The sequence below is a fragment of the Melanostigma gelatinosum genome, assembly GCF_949748355.1.
Source record: "Melanostigma gelatinosum genome assembly, chromosome: 1".
Lineage (NCBI taxonomy): Eukaryota > Metazoa > Chordata > Actinopteri > Perciformes > Zoarcidae > Melanostigma > Melanostigma gelatinosum.
The window spans coordinates 26,633,596-26,652,844 of record NC_136634.1 but is presented as its reverse complement, the minus strand read 5'-3'; the positions used below and the strand labels follow the sequence as shown (position 1 = coordinate 26,652,844).

The 19,249-nt window shown below is 44.5% G+C and overlaps 1 protein-coding gene across 1 annotated transcript in view; it reads right to left on the bottom strand.

Annotated features, from left to right (window-relative positions):
* The window catches only part of LOC306775153 (capping protein, Arp2/3 and myosin-I linker protein 3-like), a 75,226-nt gene that overhangs the window by 18,426 nt on the left and 37,551 nt on the right, over nt 1-19,249 (bottom strand). The gene's annotated exons all lie outside the window — the stretch shown is intronic.

Below are 19,249 nucleotides of genomic sequence, written 5' to 3'. Positions count from 1 at the left end.
TGGGGAGTCCAGATGCTGGAGGATGAAGTGATGGGCCAAGTTGACTGCGTCATCTACAGATCTGTTGGCTCTGTAGGTGAACTGCAGGGGGTCCAGGAGTGGGTCGGTGAGGGTTTTTAGGTGGGACAGGACAAGGCGCTCAAAAGACTTCATGACCACAGAGGTCAGGGCGACGGGCCTGTAGTCATTAAGTCCTGTGATCCTTGGTTTTTTAGGGACAGGGATGATGGTCTGTCACCTGATCCAGCTCACTTGTGCGTAGTGTTTCTTTTTTCTAGTTTTAATTGATCTACTAATAGTACGATGTCAGCCAACACGTACTAGAACTTTTTTAGAACTTTTTTAGAACTAGAACTGTTTTTACATTGATCTGCTATGGCTTCATTCACCTCTCCATCCGACATCCTACATCATCCCAGCTGCCGCCTCGGGGGACCCACAGCCCCGGGTCCACCGACATCCTTACGCCAGTCATTCCTGAGCCCTCCTTTCGCCCCAGGACACGCCGCTCCATACCGTGCTTTACACCAGCACCGCGGCGAGCTTCGGTCCCCCGTTCTCTCAGTCCTTGCTCGTCTGCTCCGCCACCACTGGTTGACTCCTCGCCTCCATCCACGCGTATTGCACGCGCAGTGTTGCCACCTCGTCCCCTCTTCGCCCCGACGACGCTGATAGTCGGGGACTCAATAATCAGGAACACCCGTTTTTTCAACGCGGAGACACACTGTTTCCCCGGAGCAACGGCTCAAGACATCCTGCTGACACTGCCTGGCCTGATGCGCGCCCTCCCGTCTTCCATTCGGCGAATTATCGTTCATGTGGGAATTAACGATACAGCCCTCCACCAGTCCGAGTTGACCAAGATGGATTTTACAAATCTTTTAAGCTTTTTAAAAAGCTGTGGACTGTCTGTTTTTATCAGTGGTCCAAGTCCAACACTCGGCCGTGGATCACAGCGGTTCAGCAGAGTCCTCAGCCTCCACACTTGGCTCCAGGCCGCCTGCAGGACCAACAACGTGAGCTTCATTGACAATTTTAATCTGTTTTGGGGCCGCTCTTCCGCTTTTAAGAAGGATGGTATTCATTTTAACAAGCTGGGTAGCCGCCTGCTAGCGGCTAATTTACAGCATGCTGTTCACTCCCATTCACATGATTGACTGTTTACACCTGGATCCCCTGTCCGCTGTCACTCTTCCTCTACGATCATTCATCAGCTGCATTCATCCCCTACTAGCAACACTAGCTCCCCCTGGCGGCATGGAGGGTCTCCTACTACTCTCTCCCCAGCCGCCACCGTAACTTCCACTCCACGACCCATGAACATTCCCGTGAGAATCACAGACTCGCGCTCGCGCCCTAGTTATGGTCGGTTTCGAGGTGCTGCACGAGTGATCCGTCCTATTGCACATACCCCCAAAGCTTCCTGTGCTGATGACGACACAGTGTCTTCCCCCATCAAAATGTGTCTGATTAATGCACGCTCCGTAACAAACAAGTCTCACATTTTAAATGACTTGTTCACAAGTCATAATTTGGCTTTTTTATTTCTGACCGAGACCTGGCAACGGAATATGGAATGCATCCATTTCAATGAACTCTGCCCTGTGGACTGTTCTTATGTTGGGACAACGCGTCTGACAGGCCGCGGTGGAGGTCTCGCCGTGGTCTGGAAGAATCAGTTTTCCTGCCACTTGGGGAGCACAGAATCCTATGCTACTTTTGAACTACAGCTGACTAAAGTGAGCCGGCTAAAGCCGTTTTACTGTTTTTTAATTTACCGACCTCCAGGTCCTGCAGGTCAGTTTTTTATCAGTGTTCACAGACTTTCTGACCTCTATTATCAAGCTAGACAAAGTGCTTCTGGTTGGTGATTTTAATCTGCATATCAATGATACCACAGACTGTATTGCTACTGAGTTTCTCAATATTACTGAATCTTTTAATTTCACGCAACATGTGTCTGGCGCCACTCACAGGGGTGGTCACACCTTGGACCTTGTGTTTTCTCTGGGTCTTGATATTGATAAAGCCTTTGTGAGGACCTATTGATCAGTGACCATGAATGTATTTTCTTTGATCTTTCTGTCAATATTGACCCCTTGTGTCTGAAACAAACATTCCACTCCCGCATTATTATTCAGAGTACAGCTGATCATTTCTCTATGCACTTCTGCTGTGATATTAACACAAATCTCAATGATGTTGAACACTTGATACAGTCATTTAATGAACATTGCACCACTTTGCTGGATAAAGTGGCACCTCTTAAGGAAAGGACCAGGGCTGCCTATAACACTACTCCGTGGATGACAGACGCTGTGTGCAGCCTGAGACAGAAGTGTCGCAGGACAGAGCGGCTCTGGAAAGCTACTGGGCTAGAAGTGCATCATTTATATCTCAAAGACCTCAGAGTTTCTTTTAATGCTGGAGTAAAGGGAGCTAGAACTGCTTATTTTGCCAACCTAATCTCTTCTTCAAAGAGAAATCCCAAGATTCTGTTTGACACAATTAAAGGAATTGTTTCACCGTCTGTCTCCACTTTACCATGCTATTCTGTTGACGATTGCAACAAATTCCTTATCTATTTTATTGAAAAGTGTCGAGGCTGAAACTCACACCCCACAGAGAGAAGGCCGGAGCACGTGTGTCCGGCTGCTTTGTGCAGTCGACACGCTCCAATAAGAAATCTACCAAGACTGGTTTACAATTATAAGGAATTTAATTCCACTGATGCAAGTACGATTACAGTTAAACATTGGAGTACATATTCCTATGAAATATTAAATCAATAAAACCCCATTTGCAAAAAACTCAACTCAGCTCCTCAGGTATAAAAAACACGTCCGTCGTCTGAGAGCCTTCACACGAGAGAGCAAAAAAGTCTTTTAAATCAAACCTCCCACATATTCGTTCGCGACTCCTCCCCTTCCGTCTATCTCCACATCTCTCTCCCTGAGCCGCTAACATATTCAATCCCCAGTTATGGCTTAATTCCTTCTATGATAATCCTTCAGTATATAAACTACACTTCTGCAACTTGGCAGAAGCTTCATTTCTTTTAGCTCCTAATCTTACAACACTTTATGTTTATCTTAATTATGCATTCCCAAAACCCTTATGTTTATGACTAATTATGAATTCTTAATTATGAATTATTAAACACTTTTATTATATCTACTAACTACAGTTTTTTGCTCAAATTTCTTACAAAAGGTAACAGGTATTAGGTCTGGCATTCAGCCTGGGATCTGTTCATCTACTTGTAGCTCCTCGCAATCCCCTGCTGTTCTGGACTCTTTCCAGCCTATCAGCCTTCAAGACCTGATGGACTTAATTAACAAAACAAAGCCATCATCTTGCCCACTGGATATCATTCCATCCGCTCTATTTAAGAAAGTTCTGCTAACTATTGGCCCTGCAGTAACATCTATTGTCAATTCCTCATTATCTACAGGAATTGTCCCTTCCTATTTCAAACATGCCACTATCCAGCCCATATTAAAGAAACCTAACTTAGATCCAGCTTTGCCCATGAACTACAGGCCCATATCAAAACTGCCTTTCTTGTCCAAAATTTTAGAGAAAGTGGTGGCCAAACAACTTACTGCTGCACTGGAGAGGCACAACATGTACGACAAGTTCCAGTCTGGGTTTCATAAGCAACACTCTACTGAAACCGCTCTCCTGAGGGTTTCAAATGACATTCTCATGTGTGCTGATGCAGGTGACTGCTCTGTGTTAGTTCTTCTGGACCTCAGTTCTGCATTTGACACTATAGACCATGACATCCTGATTAAGAGGCTACATGATTGGGTGGGCATAACTGGCATAGCGTTAGACTGGTTTACATCTTACCTCAATGACAGAAGTTTCAATGTCTCTGTGGGTGATTTTGTGTATGTTACCTCTCCACTGTCTTGTGGTGTACCGCAGGGCTCGGTTCTGGGGCCTCTGTTATTTTCCCTTTATCTGTTACCTTTGGGACCGATCATAAAAAGCTATAATGTGTCCTATCACTTATATGCAGACGACATCCAACTCCATCTGTCATTCAAACCCAGCGAGGCATTCACATTAACTAGGCTCCTGGACTGTGTCAATGCCATCAGAGACTGGATGGCAGAAAACTGCCTGTAACTCAACGACTCTAAGACGGAGGTCCTAGTTATTGCTCCAGAGGAGTTTGTCCCCATGATCAGGCAGATTATTAGTCCACTCTCCTCTGCTGCCCATTGCAACCTGCGCAATCTTGGGATTTTCTTTGATCTATCCATGTCGTTTGACCCTCATGTTAAGCAGCTGTCCAGGTCATGTTTCTTCCATCTAAGAAATATCAGTAAACTGAGATCTGTAGTATCAACACCTGAATTAGAAATGATCATACACACATTTATCTCTTCATGCATTGACTACTGCAACTCACTTTTCACATCACTCAGTGTATCTGCTCTTAACCGTCTGCAGGTCATCCAAAATGCTGCCGCCAGATTACTCACCAGGACAAATCGACGGTCTCACATCACCCCCGTACTCCGATCTCTCCACTGGCTTCCTGTAGCATCTAGGATACACTTTAAAATTCTCACCATCACTTACAGAGTACTTCACGGTCAGGCTCCGGCTTATGTAGCTGATCTACTTCGCCCCTATTCACCCGCCCGCACTCTCAGGTCAAATGCTCTAGGTCTTCTGTCAGTCCCACGCACACGATTTAAGACCCGTGGTGACCGAGCCTTTGAGGCAGTGGCCCAGAAATGCTCTGCCTGCAACTCTGCGCCTCGCAGATACTGTGGATACTTTTAAAAGCCAGCTCAAAACCCACCTGTTTAGGCTGGCGTTTGTGTAAAAGTAAACCCATGTCCTAGACCTGCTCTTAAAATATGTTTTACATTTTTATTAAATTTTTTATTATTTTTTATTTTATTTTAAAATTTTCTCTGTGTAGATAATTTATTGACCCATGGGTCACATTGTGTTTTTTATGCTTTTAAATGTCTGCTCTGTTAAGCACTTTGTGATACTACTGTCTGTGAAAAGCGCTATATAAATAAAATTCATTCATTCAATTCATTCATGGTGGAGGCCTTGAAGCAGGCTGGTACGTGGCATGTCTCCAGGGAGGTGTTGAAAATGTCTGTAAACACCGGAGACAGCTGGTCAGCACAATACTTCAGGGTGGAGGGGGAGATCAAGTCTGGGCCGGCTGCTTTAAAGGGATTCTGTTTTTTAAAGAGCCTGTTTACATCTCTCTCCTGAATAGAGAGAGTCGTCACTGGGGGTGGGGGGGGGCGGGAGCGCTGGAATGGGTGGTACAGAGGCATGGGCCCCTGCTGAGCTGGGGGAGGGGGGGCTGGTGGACTGGTGATGGTTGATGGGGCTGTGGGGGATGGAGTCAGGACTGTCCCATTGTCTTTCAAAGCGGCATCAGTACTCATTCAGCTCGTCTGCCAGGCGGAGGTCGTTCATGGAGTGGGGGGTTTTGGGCTTGTATGTGGTGATCTGTCTGAGACCTCTGCAGACAGAAGCAGAGTTGACTGAGAGCTGATGTTGGAGTTTCTCAGAGTACAGTCGTTTAGCATCTCTCACTGCCTTGCTAAACCTGTATTTCGACTCTTTGTACAAGTCCTTGTCCCCACTCTTAAAGGCCTGATCTTTTTGCAGCCTTAGCTGTCTGAGTTCTGGTGTGAACCAGGGTTTGTCATTGTTGTAACTCACCCTGGTGCTTGTTGGAACACAGCTGTCCTCACAGAAGCTGATATATGAAGTTACAGCCTCTGTGTACTCATCCAGGCTGATGGTAGCAGTCCTGAAAACATCCCAGTCTGTACAGTCCAAACACGCCCGAAAATCCTCTAGAGCCTCACTGGTCCACTTCTTGAATTTCCTCACCACAGGTTTGCAGAGCTTGAGTTTCTGCCTGTATGAAGGAATCAGATGGACCATGACGTGGTCAGAGAGACCCAGTGCAGCCCGAGGGACGGCGTGATAGGCCCCGCTGATTGTTGTGTAGCAGTGGTCCAGAATGCTCTCCTCTCTGGTTGGGCATTTAATAAACTGTCTGTATTTAGGGAGTTCATGGCTGAGATTTCCTTTGTTAAAGTCACCAAGGACAATGACTGGAGAGTCCGGGTAGGTCCGCTCCACACATAGTATCCGGTCGGCGAGCGCGCGCTGTGCTGCCTGCACGTTGCTCTGCGGCGGAATGTAAACACCGACTAGGATGAATGAAGCAAACTCATGTGGAGAGTAAAAGGGTTTGCAGTTAATGATAAAATATTCCAGATCAGGAGAACAGTGTTGAAGAATCACTGACACATCGTTGCACCAGCCACTGTTGGTGTAAAAACAGATTCCTCCACCTTTCGACTTGCCTGAGAGCTCCGTGTCACGGCCCGCTCTGAACAGCTGGAAGCCCGCCAGCTGGAGCGCAGAGTCCGGAATCGATCCACACAGCCAAGTCTCAGTGAAGCACAAAACGGAAGATGAAGAAAAAGTCTCTGTCTTTCCCCACTAGGAGCTGAAGTTCGTCCAGTTTGTTCCACAGTGAGCGGACGTTTGAGAGAAATATGCCCGGCAGCGGTGTGCGGAATCCACGTGAGCGGAGACGTACAAGCACGCCGGCCTGCTTCCCTCTCCTGCAACGTCTCACTGCTTGAGAAAGGATGAGCGCACCCTTAGCAAGAATGTCCAGTAATTCCACAGAAGTTAGCAGAAAAGTTGGAACTAAATCCGCTGGAGTCGTACTCCTGATGTCCATGAGCTCATCTCTGGTGAAGGAGCTCCGGGTATCGCAGCATAAAACTGAATTAACAACAAAAACAACACAAAACATTGCACACAGAATCGTCGAGGCAGCCATGTCCGGCGCCATCTTGGATAGTAATCGCGCTCAACATGGAGACTGCCGACAGAGACGCACGTCAGTTGAGAGGGATGGAAAGTGAAAGTGTCGGGGCGGCAAGCATTCACAAGGTGAGGCCACAGCGGACAAGGAACTGTTACAGGTGCAATGGAAAGAATCACGAGCCAGATGAGTGCCGTTTTAAAGAGACTAACTGCCATAACTGTGGCAAGACTGGGCATATTAAAAAGGCATGTCGGTCCAAGGCACAGGCAGAGAGTGAAAGGCATTCATGGGACAGGGAAGAAACACACAAAATATGTGGAAGCTGAAGAAGATGCTGAATTGGGTGTGTTCACAATTTTGACTGTCACAAGTGAAGATGCTGACCTGTATGAAGAAATATTCACTGTAGCTAAGGTGAAGTTAGAGATGGAAATAGATACTGGGGCTGCAAGGAGTATCATTTCACGGGGCACATACAGGGAGAAATTCTCACACTTACCACTGCAGAGAAGTAAAGTTAAGCTTAAAGCTTATAATGGAGGTCGCATTCCTGTACTGGGGCAGATCACAGCCAAGTTGGTCTATGAGGGTCAAACAGTGACTTTGCCACTTTTAGTTGTTCAGGGTAATGGATCAACACTGTGTGGCAGAAATTGGCTAAGGAAACTGAGGCTAAACTGGGAAAAGATAAAACATCTGTATGAAGCTAAGTGTACATCGCTTAGTGAGGTTCTGGATAAATATTCAGAGGTGTTCAGAGAGGAGTTGGGGACGACCTGAAAGACGTTAAAGCCTCAATCAGAGTTAGACCTAATGCACCTCCTAAATTCTGTAAGCACAGACCCCTTCCATTTGCTATGAAAGACAGAGTAGAGGAAGAGCTCAGGAAGCTGGAGGAAGCCAACATTATATCTCCAGTGACGCACAGCAAATGGGCAGCACCCATAGTGCCAGTGGTGAAAAAAGACAAGTCACTTCGCCTGTCTGGGGATTATAAAGTGTCAGCTAATCAGGCAGTTGAAACAGAAACCTACCCCTTGCCACGTTTAGAGGAGTTGTTAGCAACCCTTAGTGGAGGTAAGATATTCTCCAAGATAGACTTAGCTACAGCATACCAGCAGGTGTTACTGGATGATGACTCCAAGAAATACACGACCATCAACACCCACAGAGGGTTGTTTGTGTATAACAGACTTGCTTTCGGAATTAGCTCTGCACCGTCCATCTTCCAGCTGATTATGGAAAATCTAATGAAAGGCTTACCAGTGGTAGTTTTTCTTGATGACCTGCTCATTATGGGACGCACAGAGAAGAAACATTTCCACAACCTTCAGAAGGTCCTACAACGGCTTCAAGAAAATGGACTACGAGTGAAATGCTCCAAGTGCGAGTTTGGCAAAACTCGAATAGAGTACCTGGGCCATGTGCTGGATGAACAGGGCATACACCCTTCAAAGGACAAAGTGAGAGCTATTCAGGAGGCTCCGGCTCCTACTAACGTCAAAGAGCTCCAGGCGTTTTTAGGACTTTTTAATTACTATGGAAGATTTGTGCCACAGCAAAGCACAGTCTTGGCACCATTGTACAGACTGCTTAGAGGACAAGTGATTTGGAAATGGACTGAGGTTGAACAGGTTGCTTTTGTCAAGTGTAAAGAACTGCTGACTAGTGACAGGGTGTTAGCCCACTACGACCCCAGTCTTCCACTTTAGCATGCGATGCCTCTGCCTATGGCATCGGAGCAGTTATCCAACACACCATGCCAGACGGGGTGGAACGACCCATTGCTTTTGCTTCCCGTACACTGTCTCCAGCGGAGAAAAAATATTCTCAAATCGAGAAAGAAGCTCTTGGACTGATATATGGCGTAAAGAAATACCACCAGTACTTGTGGGGTAGACATTTTAACTTAATAACTGACCATAAACCACTTCTGATACTGTTTGGTGAGCACAAGAGCCTGCCTACACTGGCCGCAGCACGCATTCAGAGGTGGGCGATTATATTGTCAGCGTATGACTACCACATTGTCTGTCGCAAATCAGAAGAGCACAGTAATGCTGATGGACTCTCCCGCTGTCCCTTGCCGGAGACCAGCGACACAGGAACAGCCGTGACTTCAGCTTTAGTCCACTCACTGCTGGCGGAGCATATACAAGAAGCACCACTCAACGCAACACAGATTGCAAGGACGACACGCACTGACAGTGAGTTGTCACGAGTGTATAAGTATGTCATGGAAGGCTGGCCCATTCAGGTAGAGGAAAACCTAAAGGTGTTTTTCTCAAAAAGAAATGAGTTGTCCACAGAGCAAGGTTGTGTCCTATGGGGGACCAGAGTCATTGTACCCTCCAAGATGAGAAGAGCTGTCTTAAAAGAGATTCACTCTGGGCACCAAGGCATAGTGAAAACAAAGGCCTTAGCTCGCAAATATGTATGGTGGCCGAACCTTGACTTGGAAGTGGAACAGATTTGCAAGGAATGTGAGACATGCCAGTTGGATCAAAAGATGCCACGCCAGGTTCCACTACACCCCTGGGAGTTCCCAGGTGAGTCCTGGAAGAGACTACACATAGACTTTGCTGGACCGTTTCTGAACCACATGTTCATGGTTGTGGTGGATTCACATACAAAGTGGTTGGAAGTGTTTCGTATGTCACAGATCACCTCTCAAGCAACAATCACCAGGCTCAGGAGACTGTTTGCCTCTTACGGTCTGCCTGAACAAATTGTGACAGACAATGCGACAACATTCACGTCAGACGAGTTCCAGACTTTTGCCAAGCAGAATGGGATTCTGCACACCACAAGTGCACCTGGACATCCAGCAACAAATGGTCTGGCAGAGAGATATGTTCAGACGTTCAAGGCGGGTATGAAAAAGCTTGCTCACACTTCACTGAACATTGAGGACAAGATCTCACTGTTCCTGCTACAATATCGGACTACGCCTAACTGCACTACTGGACAGTCCCCGGCTGATCTGTTTCTTCACAGACATATCCGGACAAGGTTGGATTTCCTAAAGCCTTGTACCAAGGAGACGGTATGTAAGAAACAGTATCAGCAAAAAGAACACCATGACCGCACTGCTGCAGACCGTTTCTTTAATGCGGACGACGCCGTTTATCTGCGCAGCACTGTGACAGGGAGTCACAAGTGGATTCCAGGATTGATTGTGAGACAGACAGGCCCTGTTTCATATGAAGTCAGAGAGCGGGACTCCGACACAGTACACAGACGTCATGGAGACCAGCTGCGAGCTCGAGCTATTGCTCAACCTGATATTGATGTCACTGAATCACAGGCTGAACTGGGTGATGGTGAAGACTGCAGCAGTTCTCAGGAAGTTGTTGACGCTAACATGCAGACACCCGAGCTTCTGGAGCCTGAACCAGTGGTTCTGAGGCGCTCAAACCGAATGACTAAGCCGCCAAAGCGATATATGCCATAAGACTGTATACCCCTACAGCGGACTATATCCTTTAGCTTATACTTAGACAGACAACCTGAAAACACATACCTCATACATAAGGGAATGTCGGATGATGTAAAATATTGTGTTTAACTTAGGCCATATGTTATCGTTAAAAGTATCAGGAAACTGTTGTTCAGTTATGAATGCTTAAGTTGTTCTCAGTTAAAAGGGGGAATAATGTGGTGTATTGATCACATTACGTTACATGGCTGAAATGAGTACAAATGCTTTTTGGACCTCAGTGAACACGGTCCTTTCAAAGTACATGTAGCGCGCATGTGCAGTACTGAGTTAAGAGTTAACCATGGCCAAGTAAAGTAACAACGCTACGTGTGTGTCCGCCTCGTGAATACATCACATAAACCATAAATCCCCCGTGCTTCAACATAGACTCCTTTATTGCCCTTTGCATACCGTTTTCAAATTATTATCATTAATCCCTTGCGCTCCATGTCAGGTTACTTGCCAATAACTACATTTTACAAGATTACATGAAAACACATCATAATAACTTTATAATTTACATTTGACAAATACGCATTTCTACTGAATAGCTTCAACGCATCATAATGTAACATCAGTTAGCCCTGTTATTTAGCCGAGCAGGACTACGCTGCCCTCTGGCTGCTAACAGCTAACAGCTAACAGCTAACAGCTAACAGCTAACGTGAACTAGCTCTCCTCCTGCGGGCCTCAACACAGATTTGTTGTTCTCAATGAGGCAGCTATCGGGGGGGGGGGGGATCTTCTGTCGTCCCCATTGTTCCCCAGACAACAGGACGCCGTTCGTACTGTTACGCTTTCAGAATTTTGGTATCGGCTTGGAACCAAACTCATGACATTCCTGGTGTGTAGTGTTACCACAGAGCAGAGTGTGTGTAAGCCATGTCTGCTAATCTCCTGTAGCCGTGCTAACTGGTGGTTAAGGTGCCAGCCTTGACCGTTGTTCAATGTCATTCCCATCGCTCTACTGTCAGTCTAATAAACGTATAAAAAGGCCCAAAATATGAATAAAAACTATAGCCTCAGAATTCTTAGATTAAAAAATGTTCAACATGGCTAAAAAGTAAAATGAGCAAAAACCAAATGGTTAAATAGTTTACTTTTTCATCAAAAGACTAAGTCGTAACAATGGGTCTTTTTCCTGTTAGTGAACACGCTCTCCATCTCTCTCTATCCTCCAATGAGAGTAACATTTCTCTCTTTCATTCTCTGCCACCTCCTTTACAGCCACCTGTCTCTATGTGCTACATGCCAACACAGCACACGATTATTGGCATACAGACTCTGTCACTCACACACACACACACACACACACGCACACACTTGTTACCATGGGGCAACAGAGCTTTCTCCACACACCAACCTGCACACCCATACACCATACGTACAATAGGCTGATACATAAAGTGACATCTACAGCTGCTGTACATAGAAGACAACTGATATGTTCAGTTTAAACTGTGCCCAGGGACATTTGACATCCTGTCAAAGGTTTGCACATTTTTTCCGTATCAACAAATGGTGAAGCAGTTAAGTTGCCGTCTATGGCTCAGCATTAAGCTACTCCCTGCTCAGCCAGCCAGCATGCTGACTGAACAGCAGGGGAGAAAACACAAGTCCTCCCATGGGTGCACTGACAGTGAAGTCAGGGCAGCAGCACAATGCACACACCCCAGGCCTGAAGTAAAGCTTTACCAGGCAGCAGATGAGCTGGACACATCAGTGCTGCAGGAAAACAGTGGAAGAAGAGGTTGTCACAATTGACCAACTTGTTAGAAAAATTGATTGTCACCAACTGACATTATTTTTCATGATTTAATCAACCAGTTCTCTCGCTCGACTCGTCAAAATACCGAACCTCGTGCAACGAGGAAGCCTTTAGCACTCAGCCAATCGAATATGGGTATTCTGAAATGCATCATGAGGGAGAACAGTGGGTGCATTCAGTGAGTCGGAGAAGTAGTTTCACATGGCGCTCTAAAAAGAGAAAAGTGGACCATGGAAACACAGCTTTTAACAGAGAATGGACGGGCTCTTATTTGTTCATATTTCCTGCTGGCGCTATAAAACCACTCTGTCTCATATGTTCAGATACCGTGGCCATTATTAAAAGCACCAAAGTGAAACGCCACTACGAGACCAAACATGACTCTTCTGGAATATATATATATATATATATATATATATATATATGGCACTAAATAGCGCAAGTTAGATATTGTTGTAATGTTCTGGACCTTTGTACGAGGAGATCTGCTCAATCTGGACCTTTTGGAATTTTAATTGATACCCCTGCTTTAGCAACTGTATGGGACGCACCAGGCTTTCAGCTAGCTCCAATGTATACCCATCCGTGTCATTATTAGACAGTCAAAGTCAGACGTGGTATAAAGAGCGGAAAGTTCACTTAGGGCGGATGGGAGGTCAGGTTGGACCGGGTAGCAGGATGGTCAGAGCGGCGGCCATTTGTACGTGTACCGTTGCTGTTTGGGACTGTTGATGCAGGTTAGCTTCCGTAGCCCTATTTTTAGGCCTCTGCTCGAAAATTGCATACCCATACTAAAAAGAGTGTATTTCTGCAACTACAAGTTCTATTTTAAATAATAATATAATAAAGGTAACACTTGTGAGATGTGTTCAGATGTGTATATATCAGTGTAGATGTTACTGGTTACGAGTAAGTGAAGATGGCACACAGCTCTAATTGAAAAGTTTCAGCTTCGCCTGAAAAAAAAGCTATTTTATTGTTATTATTTCTTTGGAATGATGCAGCTGCAAGTCTAAAGCCTCTCCCAAATCATAGCACAACATGTGAACAGTCTCTCTGCAAAGTTTTACTTTGACAAAGTGAAGCAGAACAAAATTAGAGAGGTTTTAGTACAGAGAGGTTAGGCGAGGTCACCCAAAAGGTCATTTTGGAACCAGCTGTTCCATTTTAATTTGATATGCTATATAACTATGTATTTCACTTGTTTTAACACTAATAGTGTTACATCTATCCAAATACAGCAGTTTGGCTTTATTTTGAGAGCCAGAATCCTCTCTGAGCCCTGTTTGTGTCTGTGATCCATGGAGTTTTTTGACGTAAGTCAGCAGCTCATTGGTCGAATGAAGTTATCAAACCTCTATCGACGTGTCAGTGCCTATAGAATTGAGCTGGGGTAACGTGGGAAAGATTGACTGCATCGTTAGCCAGTCAGAATCAAAACCGCGCCGTCTCTTGTGAAGCGTAAAATCCGATACGCCGAAAGTAAACCCCCAGCTTCCTCGGGGTCAAATTCAACCCCTGTCCTCGCGGAAACAGAATTATGACAAACAGGACATCTGTAGAATACATATTTGCAACAATACCTGTGGATTTTATCCTTTGTTTCCTCGACAACAGCGAAAAGGTGAGGTGCGTTTCTCATTATTATTGCTAAAGCGGTTTGTGGTTCTGGTGCTGGCTCAAATGTCTGTAATGGTTTCACGGAGAGATATATTGAAGATATCTCCGTAATCTGTGTGTAACATCATTATATTAGTTCCTGAAAAGTGCATTGTATGACACTCTGTACGCTAAACTTTCTCGATGGAACCCCAACTGGTCCGCGGTCGGGTTAAACAGACTTATGGCAAGTCCCGGACTCACTGAGGTGAGGTTTTGCAGTAACAAGTAGTACGAGAAGTGGAGTTGTAACGTTACGAAGAGTTGCTGCTCTAGAGAAGTACAGGCTACCTTGCTAACTAGCCAGTCACCCGTCTCCCCAGCTAGCTGCGACAACACTATACGGCTCCAAAGACGTCAACATAACAACTAACAACAATCGCCATTTTCATTTGTACTTTGTACAGTTCAGTCATACTCCTATTTTATTCTTAAGGGTTCAACAAACTCAGGACTTTCACCAAGGACACCGCTGTTTGTGTCCCCTGTGAAATTAAGTCAACATTGAGGTTTTACCCTAGTTCTGTTACTTCACTTCTTTACTTAATTAACACCAGTTACGCAACAAGCATAGTTACGGTAGGTACAAAAACAATGATTTTAACCAAAGCAACGATCTCTTCCTAAACCTAACCACAGAGATTTGTTTTGCAGCCCTTCCAATCGGAACTTCAGCGGTTTGATCCCCATCTCCTTCAGTCTATTTCAATGTGTCCTTGGGCAAAACAAGGCTGTGCCATCGGTGTATGAATGGGGTGTGAATGTGATAGTCCTGATGGTAGTAGTTTGAGTGGTCGGAAGACTGGAAAGGCGATACAAATACAACAGTTAAGTTACGTTGGAAGTTTACTTTGAAAAGAGACTATGTATGTCGCGAGTGGAAACTGTACGTTCCCTGTGAACACAGAAGTTTATTTTGAAATGGCACTATACATGTAACGATCGTAAACTGACACAGCGTCCCTGACATGTCCAGAACCGACGCTAGAGGGGAACCTCTAGCTCGCTATAGTTTGAAGCGTAGGGTCACTGACCAAGCATCGGTATTTGACAAGTTGGGAGTGAGAAAGAGTTGCAACACTTGCTCCAAATACTGGAGGTCCTGATTCAGGACTATAGAGTGGATAAGCGTGTGATATGATGTGCATCTGATGATATTCACATGTTGGCAACATCAGCACCATTTCCTGCCACCCCCTCATCCCCTCAGAGGTTCTCTGTCCTCTTGTGTGTGGTTTATGTCATTCTCCACACTTGGTTGTACCAAAAGCGTCCAATAGATTCCCCTGATGAGGAACCTTCCTTGTGGCTCCTGCTCGTGGGCTTGTAGTTCCTGAATATATACAGTACCGTGGGAGCGTTTGCCAGATCTTCCTATGTTGCCTGGTGTTCTAGCCATCTGTTACCTGCCTGTCTCTTTCCTCTTTCTGACACAGCACAAAGGGTTCTGCTACGGTACAGGCCGAAAGAAAAGTATGTTGCAAAAATCCCTTTTTGCTAACAGCGTCAGTTCATTATGCTGAGTTGCCTGTTTCCCAAAATAGGTAGTGCATCAAAACCTCGAACATAACTCCTCTTTGGGTGTAGGACTGTATTTTGGTGTGTGAATGAAACAAGCTCCGTTTTTATCAGAGAACAGGACATTTTGTCCCCTTCAAGCTTAGGGTGAAATATAAGGAAAGCAATTTAAATGTTTGCATGGTTAGACTGATTTTGTTTCAGCTTTTGAGGAAAGGTTTTTACCAGCTTGTTAGTTCTTGGTCTGCAAACCACTACTGCCTTGTTGAAATACATATTTTGTGTCAAACAACAAGAGTAGTATGTGTGTCCCAACCACAGTCTGTATATGAAGTGGACGTAGTCATCGTGGCATCACCCATTGGTTTGTGGACTTCTGTTTTGAAGCCTTGAGTTCTGCGATTTCGGCGTCGCCATCTTGGATTACGGACGTCGCCATGTTGTTGTTTTTTGCATCACAGTAGCCCCGCCCTAAAGCATCCCCTGTTTTATGGTCTGTTTGACTCGAAATGGACCATAATGTACTAAATGGGCGACTGTGGCTAAGTGGAGAGCAAGGCTGTCTTTCAATCAGAGGGTCGGCGGTTTGATCCCCGGCTCTGCTAGTCGCATGTCGATGTGTCTTTGAGCAAGACACTTAACCCCAAAAATTGCTCCCGTAGCTGCGCCTACGGTGTAGAAATGTGATAGAATCTGAATTGTAAGTCGCTTTGGATAAAAGCGTCTGCTAAATGACTGTAATGTAATGTAAATGAACATCATGCTGTATTGAAGAATACTTGAAACTAGAGATTGAGACCATAAACTCATGTTTACAATGTTTACTGAGGTAATAAATCAAGAGATAAGTAGAGTCACTTTCTCATGACAGTTCTGCTTCCCCGGGCAGATCAGGAGGTTGCCCCCTGGTCCCAACATATTTTAACTGTACAATGAATTTAAAACATGAAATTGACAACAGTATGCAGGTGCAGTGTTTTCTTAATTTGCTGAAATAGAATCCTGGTGTCACAGCGTCCTGATTATTCTTGCTGTCACTTATGAATAATTATATGGTGATAACATTTTTAGCCATATGTAACTAACTCATACAGGCGCTAACCAGCTAAAGAGCAAACGCTATGTTCACGTCATGTGCGAGGACAGTTTGCAACAGGAGATATTCCCATGCTTATAACTTGTGATTATGTCATATTTAGCACCAGAATGTATTTTTCAGAACTTAAAAACAGTTTACCTGATGTAATGAATCGGTGCTGCATTCGACACGGTCCTAGAAAGACTAAACATCTGGGTGGGACTCTCTGGCACAACACTTAACTGGTTTGAATCCTACTTGAAGGACAGAGAATACTTTGTGTCTGTAGCTGATTACACATCAGAGCTGACTAAAATGACATGTGGTGTCCCCAAGGTTTAATACTGGGGCCTCTTCTGTTCAACATCTACATGCTTCCACTAGCTCAGATTATGGAAAACAACAAAGTGTGTTATCATAATTATGCAGACGACACACAAATCTACATAACTATGTCACCAGGGGACTATAATCCCATAAAAGGGCTGGGTAACTGCATTGAACAAATCAACAACTGGATGTGCCAGAATGTTCCTCAATTAAACAAAGATAAAACAGAAGTAATTGTTTTTGGTACCAAGGACGAACAATTGAAAATCACCGCTCAGCTTCAATCACTGATGTTAAAACCCACAAACAAGCCAGAAATCTAGGTGTAGTTATGGATTAAGACCTCAACCTGAACAGCCACATCAAGACAATTACAAAATCAGCCTACTATCACCTGAAGAATATATCAAGGATTAGAGGACTTATGTCTCAACAGGATTTGGAAAAACTTGTCCACGCATTTATCTTCAGCAGACTGGACTACTGTAATGGTGTGTTTACAGGTCTCTGTAAAAAGTCCGTCAGAAAGCTGCAGCTCAAGTCCTCACTAAGACCAGGAGGGTGGATCACATCACTCCAGTTCTGATGTCTTTGCACTGGCTTCCTGTCCAACAAAATCCTGCTGTTGGTTTACAAAGCACTGAATGGTTTCGGGCCAAAATACATCTCTGATCTGCTGCTACCTTATGAACCATCCCGACCCCTTAGGTCGTCTGGGACCGGTCTACTTTCTGTTCCCAGAGTCAGAACTAAACATGGAGAAGCAGCGTTCAGTTTTTCTGCTCCACATATCTGGAACAAAGTCCCAGAAAGCTGCAGGTCTGCTGAGACCCTCAGCTCCATTAAAACAAGATTGAAGACTTTTCTGTTTGCTGCTGCCTTTAATTGAACCACATTCAATTAATATATTAATCACTTTCCTGCATTTCTGCATTTTACTACTGTACTTTATTTCTTACACTGTTTTGTAATGTTTTAATGCAATGAATGTTCTTAATTGTTTTTAAATCTCCTTTTCTTTTGCCTTATGTTTTGATGCTTTTAATGCTTTTATGTGAAGCACTTTGAATTACCTTGTTGTTGAAATGTGCTATACAAATAAACTTGCCTTGCCTTGCCTTGCTTAATGACGACATGAATGTTGACAGGAGCCGCTACTCTTACTTCCTCCTGTTAGATGGAATGATGTAAAAGTCAACTTGCCGCCCTCCCTAACTAAAGCCACCACGCTAACATGGGAAGGCTAGCCCTCTTGAGTCCCACTAGCATGCTAACAGGCTAACGTGAGGCTATATCTTTTCAATTAGAATTAGTGAAACAAGAACTCAAGCTAGCAGGTTATTAGCCAACATTAGCTGACACTTTCCATTAAAGTTAATGCTGACTGAGGAAATGATTTACTCTTCTCTTGTCTTTTAATGTACCGTCAAACAAAGCTTCCATCATGGCCAGCCACTTACAGTCGTTTTTACAATAACCATATGTAGCATAAAGGCTCGCTCACTGACGGGGATGAATGATCTAAGCCAGGCTGTCCATCATCTACTGGAGTTGCCTAATGTCTCGTATGGAATAAAAAAAAACAATGTGTGTGTTTGTAGAAAAACACCAACACAACTGACACCTACAACACAGCAAACGTGTCTCTTTCAAAAAGAGAAATCACACACAAGATACAATCTGCACACACAAGGTCACCACACATGAAGAGAAATCTTCCTTTTCCATCTTCACAGCTGAAGCACAGAAGCACAGAGAAAGAGACCCCCAATTATGAGAAAACATGAATAATTGAGTTAGTGAAAGCATTCCCAGGAGAGAAAGAGGGAGAGAGAGAGAGAGATGGAGAGAGAGAGAGGGAGCGAGAGAGACGGAGAGAGAGAGGGAGAGAGAGAGACAGAGAGAGAGAGGGAGAGAGATGGAGAGAGAGAGAGAGAGAGAGAGAGAGTGATGGATGGATGGATATATAGATATATAGATGGATGGATGGATGGATGGATAGATAGATGGATGGATGGATGGACAGATGGATAGATGGATGGATGGATGGACAGATGGACAGATGGATAGATGGATGGATGGATAGATGGATAGATGGACAGATGGATGGATGGATGGATGGATGGATAGATGGACAGATGGATATATATATATATAGATATATAGATGGATGGATGGATAGATGGATGGATGGATGGATAGATGGATATATATATATATAGATGGATGGATAGATGGATGGATGGATAGATGGATGGATGGATGGATGGATGGATGGATGGACAGATGGATATATATATATATATATAGATATATAGATGGATGGATAGATGGATGGATGGATGGATGGATGGATGGATATATATATATATATATAGATGGATGGATAGATGGATGGATGGATAGATGGATGGATAGATGGATGGATGGATGGATGGATGGATGGATGGATGGACAGATGGATATATATATATAGATATATAGATGGATGGATAGATGGATGGATGGATAGATGGATGGATGGATATATATATATATATATAGATATATAGATGGCTGGATAGATGG